This window comes from Equus caballus, chromosome 7, assembly GCF_041296265.1.
Source record: "Equus caballus isolate H_3958 breed thoroughbred chromosome 7, TB-T2T, whole genome shotgun sequence".
NCBI lineage: Eukaryota > Metazoa > Chordata > Mammalia > Perissodactyla > Equidae > Equus > Equus caballus.
The window spans coordinates 50,501,000-50,507,071 of NC_091690.1; positions in this window are offsets into that span (position 1 = coordinate 50,501,000).

A 6,072-nucleotide genomic window follows, 5' to 3' on the forward strand; every position below is an offset into this window, starting at 1 on the left:
TTTACAAGACAAAGGAAAGAACGTGTAAAAAAAAGTCATTAAAATGATGTCAGTGCAGGTGGGGTCTGGTTATTGGGTCCTATAACTTTAGATAAGAATCAGACCGGATTAAGTTAGGATGTCCTGTGCTTCCCAGAGGATGTTGATGGTGGGGGGAGTCAGCTACATGAGGTTACCAGACAAGCACAATAAACAATGCTTAGGTCCTTGCCATCCCCATTAAGAGTTTCTAGAGGTAAGGTCATCCCCGCTTCCTCCTGGTGCAGAGAGGGAGACACCCACACTGATGGAGACTTCCTTCACGAATGCAAATATCTTCATCAAAGGGCAAGCAAATTCCACTCCTCAGAGCCTCCTTCCCTTCTGCAGTGTTTTTAAAAGTAACCAGCCTGAAATAATCCTCATCACAGACCATGAGGGTGACCCAGGCCAGGCCACGTGGAAATAATATGATCTTATGTTCTCTAGGGGCCATGGGCTTGTGATAAGGCTGCAAGGCCAAACGTGGAACTCTGACCCTTGTTGAGAAACACTGACACTTAAATGTGACCTCACCATCTGTGATAAAGGGTCAGGCTCCCTTTTATTCAGTGATCCTTGTCAGCAATGAGCCTTCCACCCATGCCTCCCACCCCACTCACTTGCTCCTTAAGATAAAGATTCCATGGGGACTGGCCTAGTGTGTAGTGGTTAAGTTCACATGCTCTGCTTCAGGTGGTCTAGGGTTCACAGGGTCAGATCCCGGGTGTGGACCTACACACCGCTCATGAAAGCCACCCTCTGGCGGTCTCCCACATACAAAATAGAGGAAGAAAGGCAACAGATAGCTTAGGGCCCATCTTCCTCACCAAAAAAGAAAAAAAAAAAGATAAAATATCCCAGTACACTTGGCTCTGGTGGGAAGTTTGAATCCCACAGCCTAGGCTGGGTGCGAGGACTCTCCTCAGTGTAACCACAGCGTGTGACATGTGTTCATTAAAGTCTCAGGTGTACATCTGACACTGGAAGGAAATTTATTTTAGATCAGTTTTTGCCCTTGTCCCTAGAGACCTCTCAAATGTTAACGGCTATAACATCCAGATCTAAGGCCGTTGACTTACCTTCCCTGATATAAGAAAAAGGACGTCTTTTCGAATGAATGTCGGATGCACCTGGAAACTCTTCCCACACCCCTTAGCTTTATCAAGGGATAACTGAACAACACAACTGTCCATATTTAGAGATCACAGTGCGATGACTTGATATATGTATACAATTTGTATACTTGAAATTTGCTAAGACAGCGGATGAAGTCTTCTCACCACCACACACACACACACACACACACACACACAAGGTGCCTAAGTACCCAGGAGTGGAATTGATGGGTCACATGGTAATTTTACTTTTTATATTTGAGGAACTCCCAGAGCCTTTTCCACAGTAACTACACCATTTTGCATTCTCACCACCCACGTGTGGGAGTTCCAATTTCTAAATACATCCTCAACAACACTTCTTACCTCACATCTTGATTCCAGCCATCCAAGTGGGGGTGAAGTGGTATCTCATTGGGGTTTTGATTTGCGTTTCCTTCCTCATTAAGGATGCCCAGCATCTTTACATATGTTCTTGAGCATTTCCCTGTCTTCCTTGGAAAACAGTGTATTCAGATCCTTTACCATATTTCAATAGAGTTTTTTGACTTTTTCTAATTAAGATTGAAGAGGTCTTGAGGTATTTTTGATACAACTTCCTTAACAGAATTACGATTTGCAGAATTTTCTTCCATTCTATAGGTTGTGGTTTCACTCTCTTGCCTTAAAATTTCTGCTTTTGATTGTGGTACCATACGCATACCATACAATTTACATTTTCAACCGTTTTTAAGTGTGCAGTTCAGCTGTAGCCCATGTCAGAACTGGCTTTCTTTTTCAAGCTGAATGATACACCATTGTATGTATGTGCCAGATTTTCTTGATCCATTCATCCGTTGAAGGGCACCTGGGTTACTTCCACCTTGTGGCAAATGTGTAAAATGCTAGTATAAACAGCAGTGGATGTATATCTGTTTAAGTCCCTGCTTTGACATCTACTGCCATTCCCAGAAGCGGCAGTGCTAGTTCAGGCAGTAACTCAGTTTGTAATTTTTAGAAAAATTGCCATGTTGCATTCATACCATCAAAATAATTTTTCATTCATAGCAGTAGTGCACAAGAGTTCCAAAGGGTGTGTTCACCGTCTCGATGGGGTCCTTTGAAGCACAAAAGTGATTGATTGGATCAAGTGCAAAAAACGTATTTTTTCCTGTTTTGGCTCTCGGCTTCTTATCTAATAGTTCTTTGCCAAACCCAAGGTGCTTAAGTTTTTTCCTATATTTTATCTGATTGTGTTATTGTTTACTCTAAGTTTTAGGTCTTCATCCTTTATGGTAAATTATTGTATGTGATTTCATATAAGGATAAAACCTCTTTTTGGGCATATGGCCATCCACTTGCCCAGCACCCATTTATGAAAAGAATATGCTTACCCCATTCTTGGCAATTTAAAAAAATATCAGTGGACCACAGAGGTATGGGTTTAGTTCTCAAATCTCAATCTAGTCCGTAGATCTGTATGTCTGTCCTTGTGTTAGTACCACACACTCTTGATTACCATTGCATATGACAAAGTTGGAAATCAGGAAATGTTAGTCCTACCATTTTGTTTTTCTGTTTCCAAGATTGCTTTGACTACTCTGACTCCCTTGAAATTCCCATAATTTTATGAGTGAGCCTGCCACTTTGTGTAGAGGAATCACTTGGCATCAATGACAGGTATGTGCTGAATCTCAGGTCATCTGGGGAATAGTGCCATTTCAACAATGTTAAGTCTCCTGATTCATGAAATTGGGAGGTTTTGCCATTTGTTTATACCTTTTTAATTTCTTCTGCCCATATTTTGCACTTTTGTGGGCATCCACTTTGTACTTCTTTGGCTAAGCTTATTCCAAAGATGTTCTTCTTTTGAACTTACTGTCAATGCATTTCTTCATTTCATTATCAGATTGTTCATTGCAGGTGTATAGAAATACAATTGATTTTTATATCTTGATCCTGTGTCCTACCATGTTGCTAACTGTAATTATCAGTTCTAATAAACTTTGTAGTGGATTCCTGACAGTTTTCTAAAACCAAGATAGCTCAGCTGGAAGTAGAGATAGGTTTACATCTTTCTAACCCTTCTTTATGCATTTTCTTTTCTTTTGCTGCATAAAGATTCCACCTAAAATCTCCAGTACATTCTGGAATAGAAGTCGCAAGAGCAGACATGCTTCGTTGGTTCCTTTCTTTAGGGGAAAGCATCCAGTCTTTTCCAATTAAATATTATACTAGCTGTGACTTTTCCATAGATGCTCATTATGACGTTAGGAAATTTCCTTAATTCCTGGTAATCTGAAAGCTTTCACCATGGAAGGGTGCTGGATTTTGTCAGTTATTTTCCCTGGGTTCTGTTGAAATGATGTGACGCCATCGTTATTTTTTAGTCTGTTGATATCCTTGATGACATCAATGGATTTTGGATATTAACCCAACCTTTCATCCCTTGAATAGATCCTTCTTGATCATGGTGCGTAATTCTTTTATATCTTCCTGGATTGGGTTTGCTGGTATTTGCTGCAACTGGCCTCAAAAAATGAGTGCAAATTATTTTCTCCATTCTGATTTTTAGGAGAGTGTGTGAGGAATTGGTATTAAGGGTCTCTGAAGGTTTCAGAGATTTCTGTGCTGAAACAATCTGGGCCTGGCCTTCCTTTGTGGGTGGTCACTTGTTTACCAATTCAACCCCTTCACTTGTTACTTCTATTCCGATTTTCCAGTTATTCTTGATTTAGGTTCTGTAGTTTCTGTCTTTTAGGAATTTGTCCATTTCATCTCAGTTCTCGAATTTGTTTCCTTTTCTTCTTGCTTTTGGGTTTGGTACCTCATCTTTTCAAGCTGGTTAAAGCAAAGGTTAGTTTACTGATTTAAGATCTCTCTTGCTTGTTAGTATAGGCATTAATGGCTGTAAATTTATTTCTTTGTACTGTGTTAGTTGCAGGCCATAAACTTTCACCCCGCAGGTACAATACAATGTTCCTTATTAGCTCTAGTAATATTTTTTATTTTAAAGTCTATTTTGCTAGATATTTGTGTCATCTCTCCAGCTGAATTTGGGGGGCTGAATCCAGATGTACATTTTCCCCTGCGTTTCCTTGCAATCTGTATCTTTGAATCTATAGTACGCTTCCTGTACAGACCATGTATTTAGATCATGGTTTCTTTGTTTTAATCTGAGGTGACAATCACTTCCTCCTGCCTGGATCGTGTAATGCAATCGCATTTAGTATTCCTGACCTAGTTGCAATGACACCTGCCTTTTTAGTTTTAATTTATACAATTGTCATGTTCTTTTTAGTTTCTCCACTCCTTCATTTTTTTTTTAAAGGTTTTATTTTTCCTTTTTCTCCCCAAAGCCCCCCGGTACATAGTTGTATAATTTTAGTTGTGAGTCCTTTTAGTTGTGGCATGTGGGACGCCGCCTCAGCATGGCCTGATGAGTGGTGCCGTGTCCGCACCCAGGATCTGAACCGACACCCTGGGCCACTGAAGCAGAGCGCGCGAACTTAACCACTCGGCCATGGGGCTGCCCCTCTCCTCTTCTTCTTTATGGCTTTCTATTGCATTAACTGAATATCTTCTAATGGAGCATTGCAATTTTTAAATGACTTCTTCACTCTATTGTTGAAGTTCTTTCTTCTTTAGGGGTTGCTCTACTATTCAACACATGCTTCTTAATCTATAAGAAGGAGCTTCAGATTACACCAACTTCATTCCAGTGATGCACAGAATCTTTACTCATGTAGAGCTCTATTCTATTTTGCCATTTTTGTGGTATTATTCTGATGCAGATTACATCTACTAATGTTAGAACCAATAATATCTTGTTACATTTATTTCTTTACTGTCTATAGTCACTTCCTTAGCACAACACAGCTTTGCTCCCACCCAGGACCTTCGTGCTTTTAATGAGAAACAAATTACACATATATTTCAGCTCTATATGGAATAAGGACAACAGCACATTAAATACATACTATTTTATACAGTTTCCTTGATATCGGCTAAAAGAAAGAAAAAATAGGTATTTATCCTGTCTTCAATATGCATGCATAATTACGTGGACTGCTGTTCTTCTCTCTTTAGGTTGATATCAGCTACCATCCTGGCTCACTTGATTTCAACCTGAAGAACTCCATCAATAACCTCATAAGGCAGTTGCCTATTAATATACTTTCTCAGTTTTTGTTAATCCGGGAAAGCCTTTATTTCATCTTTATATTCTATAAAGTAGTTTTGGTGAATGTGGAATTCTTGGCTGACAGGTGTTTTCTTTGTGCACTTGCAACATGTTGTCCCTCTGCCTCCTAACCTCCCTTTTCTCTGCTGAGACATCGCTTGTTAATTTTACTGCGGTTTCCTCTAATTGTTGGGTTATTTGTTCAACTGCTGTTTTTTCCCCAGTGTACAGTTCCTACTTTCTGGAATCTTTGCATGTTTCATATCTTTGATACAATCCACACATTATAGGTAATACATGGTAGAACTGGGTACTGGTCCCCTTCCTACTGGGACTCTTTATTATTATTAGCTTGTTTCTTTGTTCAGTGACTGGGCAGAGTATTCTAGCTAAGTCCGGGTCCTGCACACAGAGGGAAACTTCTGACTTAGCCCCTGGAATCGGGCATGGCTTTGCCTGTGTCTGCTGTCCTGACACAGTGGCATGGGGGCTCTCCTCCTCTTCCATGGACACAACCGGTGCTTAAACCAGATTAACTGCTGGCTGTTGCTCTACTGTTTTCACCAATGTCCCGGGGGCATAACTTGCTCTACCAAATACTCCAGTGAAATGCTGGCTCCTTTGAAGAAATACTTCCTGAAGCCCCTGTTTGATATCTGTTCTTATCGTCCACGTGTCCTTCCAGCAGTCTGATTCCCTGGTTCTCTCAGGAAACCTAGACAGCCTACAGTCTAAGCTGCGTCTTCATTAAATATACAGATCTACTAATTGTCT